The sequence below is a fragment of the Nyctereutes procyonoides genome, unplaced genomic scaffold (assembly GCF_905146905.1).
Source record: "Nyctereutes procyonoides isolate TBG_1078 unplaced genomic scaffold, NYPRO_anot_genome, whole genome shotgun sequence".
Classification (NCBI taxonomy): Eukaryota; Metazoa; Chordata; class Mammalia; order Carnivora; family Canidae; genus Nyctereutes; species Nyctereutes procyonoides.
In genome coordinates this window covers 14,969,095-14,988,342 of record NW_026575144.1, presented here as the reverse complement: position 1 = coordinate 14,988,342, position 19,248 = coordinate 14,969,095, and the positions used below count along the sequence as shown (strand labels likewise).

At 40.7% G+C, this 19,248-nt stretch overlaps 1 long non-coding RNA gene across 2 annotated transcripts in view; it reads right to left on the bottom strand.

The window, feature by feature from the left end:
- Positions 1-2,939: 2,939 nt before the first annotated feature.
- Positions 2,940-19,248, bottom strand: part of LOC129499162 (uncharacterized) — a 33,847-nt gene continuing 17,538 nt past the window's right edge. For both annotated transcript variants that reach the window (XR_008662308.1, XR_008662307.1), the window contains exons 3-4: positions 6,577-6,643; positions 2,940-3,066 (exon numbers count right to left, since the gene is read on the bottom strand). This is a non-coding gene — a long non-coding RNA (uncharacterized LOC129499162). The remainder of the gene's footprint in view (positions 3,067-6,576; positions 6,644-19,248) is intronic.

Here is a 19,248-nt window from a genome sequence, read left to right as displayed (position 1 = left end):
CTGAACACTGGTTTCATTGTGATAATTAAGGGGAGAGTAGGGCTGCTGCTGGGTAAGCAAGGGAAGAACAGCTTGAAGAGAAAGGAAACATTGTCCCAGGAACCATGAAAGTCACATTAGTCAGCTTAGCCCACTCCCCGTGCCCATTGTTTGGAGTAGGAGGTACTCTCGATTGTTTCTGTGAGAAAACCAACCTATTATTACCATTCCCAGGTGTGTGCATAAGTACTCATTGTCTGACTTTTCTCTGCAAATTATTTGGCAAAATTCTTATCATTTACTTGTGCTTTTTTTTTTTTTTTTACTATACTTTATTCTATCTTTCACCTTTAAGTTAAATTGACTTCATCCAACTCAATTTAGGAATAAGCCAATCCCTAGGGCAGAATAAAGGAAACCATTATCCCCAATAAAGTCAGTGCTTTGTAGCCAATGCTGCTCTTATAATACCTGCTTCCTGATCAAGGAACTTGATTCAGTTTAGCCCTTGCTGGTCTCTGACACTGGAAATACAGATCTACAACAGCATATCTTGCTTTAGCTAAAATGACATAGAGCAAGACAATGCAAGAGAAAAGGAGGGGCCACACTTGGTAGACAAATAAGGATCAAACCAGGAGTTCTTAGGAGATTTGAAACAAAACAAAACAAAACAAAAACAGAGTGCTAAGGACCTGACTTTGGAGTCAAAGTGACTCAGGTTCAAATCCTGGCTCTGTCACTTACTAGCTCTGCTGCGGCCCTGAGCTCTCATTCCTTCTAGTAAAAAGGGGGTAACAGCACCTGTTTCACAGAGTGCTCTAGAACATTCAATAAAGTAGCGTAGCTATTTAACATTGCATGGGGTGTCACATGTGCTTGATAAATAGGGACTAAACCATATTTACCCTGTTCACAATTAGTGTGGAATTGTTTCCACACTAGACAAACCAGAGACTCAGAATTTAGAGTAAGACAGTCATTTGCCAAAAAAAAAAAGAAAAAGAAAAAGAAAAAGCACTGAAAAAGAAGTTAAACTTATCAGCCAATAACTAGGTGTCCACTACATTCCAAAACCTTAACATCAAAATTACAGACTATTTTATACATGAAGACAACCAAGGACCTGCACATTCCAGGAACTGCCTTATGGGGCAGGGGACCTCACTCTATGCAGGGAAGAAGCCCCTCCCAATAATCAGCAATGGGACAGGCGGTCAAGTCTGTTGTTCTAAGTTTGCAACTTCCAAATTGCTCTTTGAAGAGGTGATGACAACATTCATTGGAAGGAGGTCAAAGTATCTGTATGGTAAAACATTCAGAGTCTCTGAAGGGATCACAGTATCCACCCAAGGAAGTAAACCATTAAGGGCTCTCTCACTGGACATGACTTTCTAACTGCTACTAAGTAGTGCTATCTTTTGGTGGGGGGCTAATTTTTCTCCATCTGTTATCTTCGTCGGACAGTTTTGAATGAATGCATGTTAGAACAAGATACCAAAGGCTGGACCCATCCTTTATGATTCCAGGTCATCAGGGAACTGAAGAATGGCTGTTGTAGCTCAGGCTAGGTTTAGTCCAGAGTATCTACCAGCTGTTCCCACCATTAGGCTGTTAGGGAGCTTGGCAGTGTCCAGGCACAACTTATTTAATTGCTGGCATAGGCTGAATTGTGTCCCCCTGAAAATCATATGCTGAAGTTCTAACCCCTAGGACCTCAGAATGTGAATGTATCTGGAGATAGGGTCTTTATAGAGACAATCAAGTTAAAATGAGGTCTGTAGAAAGGGACCTAATCCAATAGGATTGGTATTTTTATAGAAGAGATTAGGACATAGACACAACACGCAGAGGGAAGACCTCAGGGAGACACAGAGAGAAGGTGGCCATCTGCAAGCCAACAATGAGCAGCCTTGCAAGAAAACAGCCCTGCAGACCCCTTGATCTCAGATGTCTATCAGAAGAATGAGAAAATGTCTGTTAAGCCTCAAAGTCTGTGGTGCTCTGTTACAGCAATCCACCTCCTAGGCACTTTGTAAGCATCACTTTTACAGACCCTCTTAACCTGTAAATTGGATTAGACCCATTTAAATGATAGCAGAAAGAGGCACAAAGATATCAAGTGACTTGCCAAAGTCCCCTGAGTAGGAACAGGAAGGCTGGGACCCGGACAGAGGGCATGATCTTAACCACTTTGCTATGCTGCCCCTTGGAGTAGGTGGGAAATCATCGGTACTCAGGGTTCAAGTGAGCAACAGTGGGCACATGAACAGGGGACCAGAGACATGTTGGGATGTTGGGACGTTTTGCAGATGGTGCTGAGGAATCCCAGCAGGTGGCCAGTCATCGTGGGGGACAGGTGGCACTGGGGATGGAGAACCTGCAAACTTTTGTCTCTGGAACAGAGCCACAGGGAAGGGTCATAGAGCCAAGCCCTAGCCTGATGGGCCTGGCTAGAGCAAAATCTGAATTCATGGAATGTCTGGAGAACTAGAATTTGCCAGCAAAGCACTTGGGGTGGAAATAAGAACAGAACCCTAACCTTGCAAACTAGGACACACAATGGGCAGTAGAACTCAGGCCTGGAGACTCCAAGGCAGAAGCCCATGAGCAGACAGGTAGTGGGTGGAGGTCAGAACATCACAGAGTTTGAGCCCGATATGGGTACCACTTTCCAAGTCAGCCTCATCAGGAAGAACAGGGACAGAACTCCTCAGATAGGGCCAACACTATTTGAACACAGATTGCAGCTGATGGTATGGGACTCAGGAAACTGACTTGGGTGAGGCTGGGAGAAAATTCCTTGAGGCAGCCCAGTATCCTCTGGGAACATCCTTTCCTGCCTGATGAGGGGGTGGCACCTGTTGATATTAAATTTCCTGACATTTGTTGCTGAGACTGGACTCAACACCACTAACGGAGAAAGGCTTGGAAAAAGTTTATTGCTGCAAGAGGGGAATTCCCAGAAGCAAAATATTCATTGACGTCAGAATGTCTTGAAGGAGAAGGAGCGTCGATGGCACAGAATTCAACCTCAATCCAGGGAACGGTTCCCATGTTCCTCATTGTCTTCTTACATGTTGACATCTGCCATTTTTAAAAAAGATTTTATTTACTTATTTATCTTAGAGAGAGAAAGAGAGAGAGAGACAGCATGAGTGGGAGGGGCAGAGAGAGAGAGAATCTCAAGCGGACTCCATGCTGAGCATGGAGTCTGACACAGGGCCCCATCTCATGACCCTAAGATCACAACCTGAGCCAAAACCAGGAGTCTGACACTTAACCAACTGAGCCACCCAGGTGCCCTGGAATGAACTTCTAAGCATTTTGAAGAGTTCTCCTGTACAAAGTATCCTGGCTGTGAAATCTGTCCTGATTTTGTTATGACCAACTATGCATTAATAACACTTTTCTTCCAAGAGTTGTAAATGCTGATAAAGTTAGATTAAGATGTACATACACATATCCCATTAATTATGCAGACTAGGAGAAAATAAGTTCCTCTAAACCTACTGGGGATGAATGAGGGACTCATTTAAGGAAACATTAAGTTTAAGCTTTACTGGCATAATATTTATATTTAAATACACATAAGTGGTTAATTCATTAGTGATTAAAGTGAGTCAGATATGTATACATGATATTTTTAAATTATGCAGCAAGCTTTTTGATAATTGATATATCTTTAAATGAAAAATAAAACCTCTCCATTAAATATTATTATTTATGTCTAGAATATGTTTGTCACATTATTCCACTTAATTGTACTATATAGTTAAAATCCATTTTCTACAATGTAGGTTTTTTAAAAGTAATTAATATAAAAGTATGAGTGATTGTTCAATATGACATTTGTATCTTAACTGGTGAGTGTTTGAGTACAATTTTCTACTTAAATATTTTTTTCCAATTCCAATATAGTTAACATACATTGTTATATTGGTTTCAGGTGTACAATATCGCAGTTCAACAATTCTATACATTACTCAGTGCTCATCATGATGAGTGGACTCTTAAATCTCATCACCTATTTCACCCATCCTCCACCCACCTCCCTCTGGAACCATCTGTTCTCTGTAGTTTACAGACTGTTTTTTGGTTTGTCTCTTGTTTTGTTGCTTGTTTGTTTTATTTATTAAATTCCACATATGAGTGAAATAATATGGTATGTGTCTTTTTCTGACTTATTTTACTTAGCATAATACCTCTGGTTTCATCCATGTTGTTACAAATGACAAGATTTTATTCTCTGTATGGCTAACATTCATATATGAATACCACATCTTCTTTATCCATTCATCTACCGGTGGACACTTGTGCTGTTTCCAGAGTTTGGCTAGTGTACATAATGCTGCAGTAAACATAGGGGTGCATATATATTTTCAAACCTTGTGTTCTTTGGGTAAATACCAGTAGTGGGGCCTAATATGTAATCTATTCTAGAGGATGTTTCATGTGCACTTGAAAAGAATGTGTATTCTGCTGTTTTAGGATGGAATGTTCTGAATATATCTGTTAGACCTATCTGGTCCAATGTGTCATTCAAAGCCATGGTTTTCTTGATTTTCTGTTTAACTCATCTGTCCATTGATGTAAGTGGGATGTTAGATTCTCCCATTGTTATTGTAGCAGTATTTTTTTAATTTTTATTTATTTATGATAGTCACACAGAGAGAGAGAGAGAGAGAGAGGCAGAGGGAGAAGCAGGCTCCATGCACCGGGAGCCCGACGTGGGATTCGATCCCGGGTCTCCAGGATCATGCCCTGGGCCAAAGGCAGGCGCCAAACCGCTGTGCCACCCAGGGACCCCTATTGTATCAGTATTGATTAGTTTCTTTATGTTTGTTATTGGCTGCTTTATGTATTTGGGTGCTCCCACATTGGGTGCATAAATATTTACAATTGTTATATCTTCCTATTGGATTGTTCCCTTTATCATTATATGATGTTCTTCTTTGTCTCTTGTTATGGTCTTTGTTCTAAAGTTCATTTTGTCTGATATAAGCATTGCTACCCCATTTGTGTAATAAATGCTTTTCCATTCCTTCCCTTTCAATCTGCATGCAACTTTAGATATGAAATGAGTCTCTTGTGGTTAGTTGGGTCTTGCGTTTTTATCAATTCTGTCACCCTATGTCTTTTGATTGGAGCATTTAGTACATGTACATTCCAAATAATTATTAATAGGTATGTATTTATTGCCATCTTGGTTGTTTTATGGTTGCTTTGCAGTTCTTTTCTGCTCTCTCCTGCTCTAGCTTTCTTTCTCTCCTGGTTTGCTGGCTTTCTTTAGTGATATACTTGGATTCCTTTCTCTTTATTCTTCACGTATCTGTTACTGGTTTTTGATTTGTGTTTACCATTAGGTTTATATGCAACATCTGCATATAGTGGTCTATGTTAGGTTGATGGTCACTTAAGTTTTAACCCATTCTTTACTCCTCTCCCCGCATGTTTTAGCATATGGGGATCATACATACATTGATGTGGGTGTTATCTAGCTGTATTGGTGAGACAAAGTGGGTTTAGGATCTTCCTCAGAAGTCTCTCTATATTATATTTTTAGCACTCAGATAACAGCGATATATTGCCAAGAGTCTACTTGCTCACCAAAGTCTATTTTTTTTTCAGATTTTATTTTTAAGTAATCTCAACACCCAACATGGGATTCAAACTCACAACCCCAAGATCAGGAGTAACTTGCTCCACTGATTGAGCCAACCAGGTGCTCCTCACCAAAGTCTTTATTAACTTGCAAATCTTTCATGTGAATTTTCAGCACATTTTACTTCAACACAGCTATTTAAATTTTTTAGAACATGTTTGTTTACTGAATTACCAAATGCCATAATAAATTATCTTTATAGTCTTTGCCTAAAAATGGGAGAAAAAAGAATAGATGTTGCAGAAAAGAAATTCTTTCTGACATCTAGCCAAATGAAATGTATATAGCAAAAGTAATCAGAGCTAAATTTAGAAGAATTCTAATTTTATAATATATGTGTCATCACATCACTATCTACCTCATAAACATCAGACCATGCATTTCCTATCAGTTATGAGCTAGTTGTTTTAAAGCCCTAAGTAGGGATCCCTGGGTGGCACAGCGGTTTAGCACCTGCCTTTGGCCCAGGGCGCGATTCTGGAGACCCGGGATCGAATCCCACATCGGGCTCCCGGTGCATGGAGCCTGCTTCTCCCTCTGCCTATGTCTCTGCCCCTCTCTCTCTGTGACCATCATACATAAATAAATAAAAATTAAAAAAAAATAAAGCCCTAAGTAGTCAAAGTGATTTTTTAAAATTTTATTATCAATGTATGTTCTGGATCTGGCTGATCCAATGTTTGAGGTTAGGGCACATGAAGCAGAAAGACTTTGGACCATGTAAAATGGGAGAAACACCAAAAGTAGCTCACAATTACTAAGTACTTAGCATGCACAAATAAATACATTTTACATAACTCCCTCTAAATTCTCCATGAGATATGCACTATTATTACTCCTATTTTATAGATAAGGAAACTGAGCAGTGATGTGCTAGCACATGGAAACAACTAGGTCAGGGAGGGGAACGAGTACCCATCTGCAGCATTTACCAGGTTCCATGGTGCAGATACTCCTCTCAAGGCCAATTTCAAGGTCATCAACAGGTTTGGAAAGTTCCTGAAAGTTCAACGATTGGTTGTTAATAGCCAATTAAGTCCCCAGCTCAAGTTCATAAAACACAATCAGTAAAGAGAAGAGCAGTAATTTGAACCCAGGAAGTCCAACGTCAGAGCCTATGTTCTCAATCACTATGTCATCCAAGAATCCAAGAGAGTAGAAAGGGCACAGAAAGAGGATCTACCCTCCCAGGGCTGAGCCTGAGCAAGAGTCACAGTCGGGAGTAGACAAGTGTCCAACTGCTCTAATTTCAGATTTCAGTAAGAGAAGGGAAGAAAAAGTAAATTGTATAGTATAATGAACTCCCAGAGGAAGAGAAATTAGCAAATTTGACAGGTCTTAAGTTTGAAGAGATGCTATGTCTTTTGTTTCTGTTTCATTTGTTTGTTTTTAAATAAAAATGTCCTGTTTCAGAGACACCCTTAGGTGGTACAGCAGACAATAAAGCTGCATTTATTTGGTGAAGTTGCCACAAATTCCTTCAAGCTCTGGGAAATGGACAGAATCAGGAACAGCGGCACTCTGCAGACACATGGTTGGAGCAGGGTTTGGAACATCTTTCTTGGATTGTGCTTACGCTTTTTCACTCCTGTCAGAGGTTTTATAGAATATCTTGAGAAACATAAAAAAGAAAAAAACATAGTCTTCCCAGATCAGTTTATGCAGTGCATCATATGCTCACATTTTTATTTACTACCAACTATGCACTTTGAATCTTGGCACTCGAAGGACAAAGAAAATACCTTTTCTCTATGAGTTTTAGGGTAAACACTCTTGAGTCCATAGGTCCACAGGGGAGCACAGTCAGGGCTGTCCCGGGGGTGAGTCATTGGTGGGCAGCACATATAGGAGGAGATCAGGATCCTCCACCTTAGGGGCACCTGGGTGGCTCAGCAGTTGAACATCTACCTTCAGCTCAGGTTGTGATCCCAGGGTCCTCGGATTGAGTCCCTCATCAGACTCTCTGCAGGGAGCCTACCTCTCCCTCTGCCTATGTCTCTGTCTCTCATGAATAAATAAATAAAATCTTTGAAAAAAGAAAAGAAAAAGAAAAAAGATTCTCATCTTAAGGAGTTTGGAAAACAGGATTGTCTACACTGAAACACAGAAGATTAAGATTTTGTGATGCCTAAGGCTTATACAACCTGAGGCCCTATTTGAGAAAAGGAATCCCAGGTTATAAAATTAGTTATAAAGGCTTGGCACAGACTCTGAAGCTTAACTGTTAGCTTCCTGGTAAATGCTCCATTTCTGCTAAGGCTTGAAAAGTAAGGAGGAATCAGCTAGCCCAAAGAATGATAGAGATAGAGAGCAGGATTCAACAAAAGCAGGAAAAAGCTTGGGAGAGAAGGTCTAGGAGCTGCAGGCTGTTCTGGAGGCCTAGACAAGGCATGGGAAGTTCAGGAGGGGCAAAGGGCAAGTAGGTCCTGGTAAACTGAAGTAGGGAGTTTGAACTTTTTGCCAAGGGCAATAGGGAGCTATAGAGGGTTTGGGGAAAGGAGGTGATGTGGTCTGATTTGCATTCAGTCCACAGCAGCCCTGCTGTCTGTCTCCTCACTCCCATCTGTACCAAAGACAGCTCCCCCACCAAACACTGAGGAGGTTGATTGCAGAGTCAGTCATCTGTTGAGCTTTGAAACCCAGTGAGTACTGTTAAGGAAAGAAAACAGTCATGACATTTGTTGAAGAGGTAAGGTGGATTTTATTCAAGGGATGGGGCCTCATAGGGACCACTGCACTGGGCTCTACTCCCAGTACAGCATGGGCAAGTGGGAATTCACAGCCAAGGAGCAGGGTCGGGGCAGTGGATGAAAATCACTGAGAGGAATCACAGGGCTTGGGGAGTGCGGGGGTCTTGTAGAGGGCCAGCCAGGATAATCAGACCTCATCCAAGGTGGGGAGGAGGATCAGTTACAGAGGGTGATCGGATACCGAGGGTGGGGCATCCTGGATAAATTGATTTAGGAGGATTCTTGCTAAAACTGGATAATGGAGAGACAACAAGAAAGCCAAAAAGTCAGGCATAGTTGAAAAATAGCCAGCGAGAGTTTGATCATTGAGAGCATCTTTGTCAGTGCAAAACCTGGGCAACCTCTGAGCACAGAAGGACCCTGGCTGGCACACGCGGCAGTGCAGGTGGCCAGTGGAGCCTCTTCCCAAGAAGTAGCTGGTGAGTGAAAAGTGGAGAGAGAGAGAAGCAAAGCACCCAAGGCCTCCTCCCAGGGTTTCCCCCTTGGGGCAGGTGCAGGGAGGTGGCGCAGGCGCAGCGTGATGGGTGGCATGGGGCTCAGCAGAGCTGCCAGAACAAGATCCGCCAGGCGTTGAAAGCAAAGGAGCCAGAGGAACGGGAGGTGGGAGCTTGATCCCAACCTGAGGAACCTTTGAGCCGAGACTCCTTGTGTGTGTGTCTGTGTCTGTGTGTGTGTGTCTGTGTGTGTGTGTGTGTCTGTGTGTGGTGGAACACATGACATAAACATACGCTCCTAACAATCTTTAAGTGTACAATACAGTATTGTTAATTACATGCACATTGTCGTCCAACACATCTCTAGAACTTTCTTATCCTGCATGACTAACATTCTACACCCCCATCTCCCCCACCCTCCAGCCCCTCAGCCACCATTTTACTTTCTGTTTCTAGGACCTTGCGGACTTCAGATGGCTCATGTAAGTGGAATCATACGGTATTTGTCCTTTTGTGACTGGCTGATTTCACTCAGCATAGTATTTTCCAGGCTCGTGTATATTGTGGACTTTGACAGGATTCTTCTGTTTTCAGATGGAATAGTGTCCCATTGTCTGCATATACCAGAGGCTGTTTATCCCCTCATCCCTCCACGACATTAGGTTGCTTCCACCTCTTGGCAGGTGTAAGTAGCGCTGCAACGAACAGGCATCAAGACTGCTTTCATAAGGACGCTGGGCACCTGTCAGAGCTGAGTGAGCTGTCCAGATGACTGTTGTAATTGGCATATTATACTGTAGTGCAGAGTTTCACACTGTTTTTTTACCGTGATCCACAAAAAGAATCACCTTTTATGTCATAGCTTGGGACACATATATTGCCATGGTCTAAAACTTTTGTGTTTGTATTCATAATTCATATGCTGACATAACCCCCAAAGGTGATTATTAGGAGCTGGAGCTTTTGGGAGGTGCTTAAATCATGTGGAGCCATCACGAATGGGATTAGTACCCTTAGAAAAGGGGCTCCAGAGGGATCCCTTGCCCCTTCCACCACATGAAGACACAACAAAAGACACCAGCTATGAACCAGGAAGAGGGCCCTCACCCAGCCGTGCTGGCACCCTGATCTAGGACTCGCTAGTCTCCAGAACTCTGAGAAAATTTCCATAGATGATAAGCCACTCAATCTGTGGTATTTTGTCATAGCTGTCCAGATGGACTAAAATATGTACAAAATTTTCCAGAAGCCTCCTTACCTTTATTCTGTGCAAGGTGCCCTGATCTTTTCTATTCTATTCTATTTCATTTGTTAAAAGCTGGGCATGAAACACTAAATTGCTTTCACACGTAAAGCAACCCCTGGCCTGCAGCTCAGAAACCACTTTTGTGTCATGTGTAATAGTGATGACTTTGAACTCTCCAGAAAGAATTCCATTCCCACTGAAAGCACTAGTGGCTAATGTCACTTTGCTAGAGACTTTGTAAGGGTGATGGAGGAGGGTTTTACATCACCCGTAATTTTATAAGTTCCCTTGGATAGATCTGTCCCACCAACTAAGGATGCTTCTTCCTCACTCCTCCCCTGTGCAGAGCAGGGTCCCTTCTGTCCTTCCAGGAGCAGATGCATTCTTTTCCATGTTTCACGCAGGGTGGCACTATTGATCAATGTGCCAATTCACTTACAAGTCCAGGAGTCCTCCCTTCAGAAGGGAATATCCAAGTATTCACCCAGTAAATTGGTACCTCTTGTGACCCACTGGAAAATAGGATTTTCTCCATAGCATTACACATACTATTTCCCCTAAAGTGGCCCAGAAATAGACGAGAGAGGGAGAAAGAGCAAGCATGGACCTCGCCATTTCTGAGATGCACATAACGGTTTGTGTGTTTCCTATTTCAAACTCGGCCAGGGCAAAAAAGATCTTCAGAGATAGTTAAAGAGCCCCCTGATTCTATTTCCATTTTGCTGTTTAAAGTCACCAGGGAGGGATCCCTGGGTGGCGCAGCGGTTTGGCGCCTGCCTTTGGCCCAGGGCGCGATCCTGGAGACCCGGGATCGAATCCCACGTCGGGCTCCCGGTGCAATGGAGCCTGCTTCTCCCTCTGCCTGTGTCTCTGCCTCTCTCTCTCTCTCTCTGTGACTATCATAAATAAATAAAAATAAAAAAAATTATAAAGTCACCAGGGAGGGGATCCCTGGGTGGCTCAGCGGTTTAGCTCCTGCCTTTGGCCCAGGGCGTGATCCTGGAGCCCTGGGATCAAGTCCCACACTGGGCTCCCTGCAGGGAGCCTGCTTCTCCCTCTGCTTATGTCTCTGCCTCTCTCTCTCTGTGTCTTTCATGAATAAATAAATAAAATCCTTTAAAAAAATAATAAAGTCACCAGGGACATCTCATCTGTAAGGTAACTGTATTTGTTGAATTTAGTGAGCGCCCTTGGTTATTACAGCAACATGTACACTGGTCCTTTTCAAATAAAGGTGTTGTAGTTCAGACCCCAATAAGAATGAGGCAGCGGGAAGATAGTACTTACACAAACATGCTCACACACTGGTTACACTGGAAGTTTATAAACCAAAAGTTATTCTGTTCTTACTATAATAATATTGCAAAAATATGTTCAATAGTACGAGTGAGTCCCTCTTCTTTCCACCTGTCAGAGCTTCTGGCCCTATCACCTTCTCATTTCCTGTGTATGTGTGAGTGGTTCTGAAACCACCATAAGACAGTTCACCTTTTTTCTTAGGACCTAGGACTTTTATTGAACATTCATGCCTACCTCAGGGGTCTCACCTCCCCTTCCCAAGGCTTGATTAGGAACCCCTCCTGTGTGTTCCAGTCTTTTCCCACAGTGCTGATCACGTTATTTTGTGATGGTTCATTAGCCTATCTCTCCACCAGTCTTTGCCTTGCTAATTTTTCCACATAGTGCCTGCTGCATAGCAGATGTTGCAGTCAACATTTGTGGATGTGGATGATGAACTGAGCAGAAGCAAATCTCTGTGTGTCCATTAATTTGTAGTTCCCCGGAAACAGATATTCACCACCAGTCCTCCTTGTAAATGTCATTTGATAAATGGGTGTTATAGCAGAGAAGTTATTTTCATCATCCGCATTTGTGTGTGGTTTTAGACCACCAAGGAGCTCATATGGCTTTGCCGGGGATCCTATACTGTGTCAACCTCACTGTCCCAGTTCATTTTGTTTTCTACTCTGTAAATGGGAAGGAGCTAGCATTTTGACACCCTTTGGAGCACACAAGCCTCCCTCCTGCTTCCTCCGCTCATAGGCTGCAGGGCATTTTATTCACCTGGTTTTGACTGTCCAAAGGCAGGTTATGAGATCTGGAGGCTGTTCTTGCTTTTCCGAGAGATTGCATGTTTTCCCTAATTCTTAAGTCCATGCCCTCTGCACATGGGTTTGCAGTTCCTCTTGCCAGGGGTATATATATTTCACTGCACTGTGGACATTGGGATTGGCCACCAGTTTTGAGCCTCAACCAGAAGAGGCCTCATGGGTTTCTGATCCACGCTCCTGCACTTCTGCCTCACTGTAACAAGAACAGATAGTGACTGTCCCATCAGCATGGGCCCCAAAACAAGACAACCGAGGTAGAGCCATGCTGGCAACTCACAGTCTACAGCCAACTTGCGGATGCATGAGCAAGAATGAACCCTGTTCTGGTGTGGTTTATTACACAGCGACAGCTGACCCATACAGCTCTCTACCTCTTTGTCCCCCTGGCTTGTAGAAGAAAAATAACATTTTCTAAGCACCTGCTAGTACCAAGTACTTTCACGTGCAGTATTCTATTCAATGAGGCAGTCATTATTTTTCACACTCTACAAGACAGGGAAACTGAGGCCCAGAGAAATTAAGTATCTTATCTGAAGTCATAATTTTAGTAAGTGACAGAGTTAGGATTCCAAACCAGGTCCTCTGACTTTATGAGGAACACAACTTCCACTGTCAAATACTTTATAGAGATCAGATGAGGTTGCTGGAGTATATGACTGCCATCTCCATGGAAGGTAGTAGGTTTTATACCCCAACACTGGTTCAGCAGGGGAAAGAGATATTCACTTCACTGTGTATAAACCGGAAGGAAAAACTATTTAATAGTATGGAAGAGTGGGATGGGATCAGACACCAATCTCATGAAGGAAACTCATCCTAATGTTTCTACCACTAGGGATAATGAACCCTATGCATAATTAGCTATTTGGAATTACCTTCTTATCTTTCAAGATCAAAATACCATCCTGTCCTCTGATTCAGAATGGCTTTAAGATATTTTTGCTGAATTAATGCAATGTCACTTTAGAGACTGAATGCCATAGTCTCTCCTAACATTTCAAATTAATTTCTTATAAAACAGTTCTGCAATTTTCCACAAGGCTTCTCTGTACACATTCTGTTTAAAAAGCTCTGAAGTAACTTTAAGAGTGTATCTTGGGCAAATATAAAAGCAATGTTGATTTTTAACCTAAACAAAAGATAAAAGTATGGGGGAAACTTGGGGGGGGGTCTTTTTCTTTGATCTCCAAAAAGCAAGATTCCTAACAGAATGAACAAGGAGAAACCAGCTGAAAAATCAGTGGAGACAAGGGTACAAAGGAGTCCTTTTCTCTATGCATAAACCCAGATCACTCAGTGTTAATTTATGGAATTTTGCAACTTGGGAAATGTGTAGTTGTGAGGAACAATTAAGAGAAATTCAACATATTTTATATATATTTTATATATATAATTTAATTATATATTAAAAGGAATATATATAAAAGGAATATATAAAGGAATATATATATAATATATAATATATATATATAAAGGAATATTAAGAACAGATGTTAATATAAGTTTTCAGATCAACAAAAGTGGAAAGGCCTGGAATTTTTATTAAAAGGGGTTGAGTATGTATTTAACACCGGATTGTGTGGACTGAAGTCAAATGATCCCTAATGAGAAAGGGACCAAATTTTACTTAGATTTGTTTTAAACTTGCTCATTAGGACAATCTATTTCATTTTTAAAAAGTGTTTTTAGGGATCCCTGGGTGGCGCAGCGGTTTGGCGCCTGCCTTTGGCCCAGGGTGCAGTCCTGGAGACCCGGGATGGAATCCCACGTCAGGCTCCCAGTGCATGGAGCCTGCTTCTCCCTCTGCCTGTGTCTCTGCCTCTCTCTCTCTCTCTGTGTGTGTGTGTATGTGTGACTATCATAAATAAAAATAAATAAATAAACAAATAAATAAATAAATAAATAAATAAATAAAATAAAAAGTGTTTTTAGGGGTGTCTGGGTGGCTCAATTATGAAGTATTTGCCTTTGGCTCAGTTCATGATCTCAGGGTCCTGGGATTGAGTCCTGCATTGGGCTCCCTGCTCAGCAGTGAGTCTACTTCTTCCTCTCCCTCTGCCCCTCTCCTATGTGTACTCTCTCTGTCTGTCTCTCTCACTCAAATTAAAAAAAATGCATGTATCCCTTCAAGTTAGTGTTTTTGTATTATTTGGGTAAAGACCCAGTAGTGTGACAGCTAGATTGTAGGATAGTTCTATTTTTAACTTTTTGAGGGAAATTTCATAATGTTTTTCACAGTGGCTGCACCAGTTTGCATACCCACCAACAGTGAACGAGTGTTTTTTCTCCACATCCTTGCCAACACCTGTTGTTTCTTGTGTTGTTGACTTAAGCCCTTCGGACAGGTGTGAAGTAATAGCTCATTGTGGTTTTGATTTGTGTTTCCCTGATGGTTAAGTGATAATGAACATCTTTTCATGTGTCTATTGGCCATCTGTATTTCTTCTTTGGAGAAATATCTGTTCATGTCTTCTGTCCATTTTTAATTGGATTGTTTGGGTTTTGGGTGTCAAGTTTTATAATTTTTAAAATATATTTTAGATACTAACCTTTTATTGGATATGTCATTTGCAAATATCTTCTCCCATTCTGTAGATTGCCTTTTAGTTTTGTAGATTATTTCTTTCACTTTGCATAAGTTTTTTTATTTTGATATAGTCCTAATAGTTTATTTTTGTTTTTGTTTCCCTTATCTCAGGGGACATCTAGTAAGAAGTTGCTAACCTGGTGTCAAAGAGGTTACTGTGTTCTCCTCTAGAATTTTGATGGTTTCCTGTCTCTCATTTAGGTCTTTCATCCATTTTGAGTTTATTTTTGTGTATGGTGAAAGAAAGTGGTTCAATTTCTTTCTCTCACATGTTACTTTCCAGTTTTCCCAACATCATTTGTTGAAAAGACTATTATTTCCTATGGATATTCCTTCTTGCTTTGTCAAAGATGAATTGCCCATATAATTGTGGGCTCATTTTTGGGTTTTCTATTCTGTTCCATTGATCTAAGTGTCTATTTTGGTGCCAGTACCATACTGTTTTGATCACTGCAGCCTTGTAAAATAACTCAGAGCCCAGAATTGTGATGCTTCTAGTTTGGTTTTCTTTTTCAAGATTGTTTTGGCTATTCAGGGTCTTTTGTGGTTCCACACAAATTTTAGAATTGTGTATTCTAGTTCTGTGAAAAATGCTGTTGGCATTTTGATAGGAATTGTATTAAATGTGTAGATTGCAAAAAAAATGTGTAGATTGCTTCGGGTAATATGTACAAAATTGGGAAAACAATGCATGAACAAAACAAGAAGATCAAAAAAGCAATAGACACTGTTAAAAAAAAAAGGACAAATCCTACAGCTGAAAAATACAGTAAGTGAACTGAAGAATTCAATAGAATTTCAAAAGAAGACTTGACCATTCAGAAGAAAGAATCAGTAGACAGGAAAATGGGACATTAGAAATTATCCAGTCAAAGGAACAAAAAGGAAAAACAGAAAGTAAAGAAAGCTACAAGATTTATGGGACACAATAAAATGAAGCAATATTCACATTATGAGAATTCCAAAAGGAGAGGAAAAAGAGAAAGAGTCACAAAGCATCTTTTAAGCACTAATGGCTGAAAATTTCCCTCACCTGGAAAGAGAAACTGACATCCAGATACCTGAGGCCCAAAGGATTCCAGATAGGTTAAACCTAAATAGGGCTACATCAGGATATAATTTAAATTAAATTGTCAAAAATCTAAGATAAAGAAAGGAGTTTTAAAGCAGCAAAAGAAAGAAGTTATACCAAGGGAGCCCCTGTAAGAGTATGGGCAAATTTCTCATTAGAAACATTTTGGGGAACATCTGGGTGGCTCAGCACTTGGGTGCCTGCCTTCGGTTCAGGTCTGATCCCAGGATGTGGGATCAAGTCCCACATCAGGCTCCCTGCAAGGAGCCTGCTTCTCCCTCTGCCTATGTCTCTGCCTCTCTCTCTCAGTCTGTGTCTCTCATGAATATAGATATAAATCTTAAAAAAAAAGAAAGAAAGAAACATTTTGGGCCAGGAGATAATGATATGACCTAATCAAATACTGGTTGGGAGAGAAACCTAAACTGCCAATCAGGAGAGGCATCTGGCTGGCTCATTTGGTGGAGTATGCGATGCTTGATCTCAGGGTTTTGGGTTCCAGCCCCATGTTGGGTGTAGGGATTTAAAAATAAATCTTTAAAATAAATAAATAAGTAAACTGCCAACCAAGAATACTGTACCCAGCAAAGCTGTCCTTCAAAAATGAAAAAGGGATAAAGACTTTCCTAGGGGCACCTGGCTGGCTCAGTCAATAGACTGTGTGACTCTTGATCTCAGGGTTGTGAGTTCAAGCCCCCACATTGGATATGGAGGCTACTTTAAAAAAAATAAAAAAAAAATATATATATACAAAAAAGACTTTCCCAAACAAACAAAACCTGAGGGAGTTCATTACTACTAGACCTGCCTTACAAGAAATGCTTAAGGGAGTTCTTTGAGTGGAAATAAAAGGACACTATCATCATTAAAAGGTAGTAAAACTCATTAGTAATGGTAAATTTATTGTCAAAGTTAGATTTTGTAACTTGGTAATGGTGCTGCATAATCCACTCATATTTATTCATATAATTTTATTTTAAAAGTTAAAAAACATAAACATAGTAAAAACAACAATAACTACAATAATCTGTTGTTAGTTATGCAATATTTAAAAAATGTGTAAATTCTAACAGCAATAACTTAAAACATGAGAGAGAGGAGAAGTACAAGTATAAAGTTTAGGATTTTTACAGAAATCAAGTTACTTCAAAATTAAAGTCCACTTAAAATATGGGGTTATAGTTTTAAAATATTTTTATGTAAGCCTTGTGGTAACTACAAGGGGAAAACTTATAGCAGTTATACAAAAAACATGATAAAGAAGTCAAAGCACGCTGACACCAAAAGACATCAAAATACACAAAGAAAGATAACAAAATAAGAAACAAGGAACAGTGGATCTGCAAAACAACCAGAAAATAATTAACAAAATGGAAAAAGTAAAAAAAACAAAAAACAAAAAACTGGAAAAAGTAAGTCTTTATCTGTTGGTAATTACTTTAAACATAAAATGATTAAATTCTCTAACCAAAGGACATAGAATGCCTGAGTGGATTAAAAAAACAAGATCCAATGGCATGCTGCCCATGAGAGAGACACACTTTAATCTTAAAACACACATAGACTGAGAGTAAAGAGAGGTAAAAGGTCATTTCAAGGAAATGTAACAACAACAACAAAAAAAAACAGGGATAACTATACTTACATCAGACAAAATAGACTTTAGAAATGGTAAAAAGGGGATCCCTGGGTGGCGCAGCGGTTTGGCGCCTGCCTTTGGCCCAGGGCGCGATCCTGGAGACCCGGGATCGAATCCCACGTCGGGCTCCCGGTGCATGGAGCCTGCTTCTCCCTCTGCCTGTGTCTCTGCCTCTCTCTCTCTATCTGTGTGTGACTATCATAAATAAACAAAAATTAAAAAAAAAGAAATGGTAAAAAGAGGGATGCCTGGGTGGCTCAGTGGTTGAGCATCTGCCTTTTGGGATGTGATCCTGGAGTCCTGGGATCAAGTCCTACATCAGGCTCCCCATAGGGAGCCTGCTTCTCCCTCTGCCTATGTCTCTGTCTCTACGTCTCTCGTGAATAAATAAATAAAATCTGTTAGTGGGAATGTGAACTGATGCAGCCACTCTGGAAAACTGTGTGGAGGTTCCTCAAAGAGTTAAAAATAGATCTGCCCTATGACCCAGCAATTGCACTGCTGGGGATTTACCCCAAAGATACAGATGCAGTGAAATGCTGGGACTCCTGCACCCAGATGTTTATAGCAGCAATGTCCACAATAGCCAAACTTTGGAAGGAGCCTCAGAGTCCACCGAAAGATGAATGGATAAAGAAGATGTTGTCTATGTATACAATGGAATATTACTCAGCCATTAAAAACGACAAATACCCACCATTTTCTTCGATGTGGAGGAACTGGAGGGTACTATGCTGAGTGAAATAAGTCAATCGGAGAAGGACAAACATATGGTCTCATTCATTTGGGGAATATAAAAAATAGTGAAAGGGAATAAAGGGGAAAGGAGGAAAAGTGAGTGGGAAATATCAGAAAGGGAGACAGAACATGAGAGACTCCTAACGCTGGGAAACGAACAAGGGATGGTGGAAAGAGAGGTGGGCGGTGGGTGGGGGTGACTGGGTGATGGGCACTGAGGGGGGCACTTGATGGGATGAGCAATGGGTGTTATGCTGTCTGTTGGCAAATTGAACTCCAATAAAAAAATATTATAAATAAATAAATAAATAAATAAAAGAAATGGTAAAAAGAGACAAAGGTCATTACATAATAATAAAGTTCTCAACCCATCAAGAAGATATAACAGTTGTAAATATTTATGCACCCAACATCAGAGCACTGAGATATATAAAACAAAAACTAACAGACATAAGAGAAGAAATAAACAGTAATACAAGAATAGTTGGGAACTTTAATACCCCACTCTCAACAACGGATAGATAATCCAGATAGAGATTCAATAGGGAAACAGCAGGTTTGAACGCTATAAACCAAATGGACCTAACAGACATATACAGAACATTCTATCCAACAGCAGGAGAATACATATTCTTCTCATGTGCCCATAAAATATGTTCTAAGATAGACCATTTGTTGGGCCACAAGTCTCAGTAAATTAAAAAAGACTGAAATCATATCTAACTACACCAGCATAAAACTAGAAATCAATAACAAGAGGAAAACTGGAAAAATCACAAACACAAAGAAATTAAGCAATAGTCTCCTGAACAACCAATGGATCCAAGGAGAAATGAACAGGAAAATTAAAAAGTTTCTTGAGAAAATGAAAACAAAAACACACATACATAACTTGTGGGGTGCAGTGAAAGCAGTTCTGAGGGAAGTTGATACAAATAAACACCAACATTAAGAAGCAAGAAAGAGCCTGGGGTGCCTGGCTGGCTCAGTCAGAAGAGTAGGCATTCCTGATCTTGAGGTCATGAGT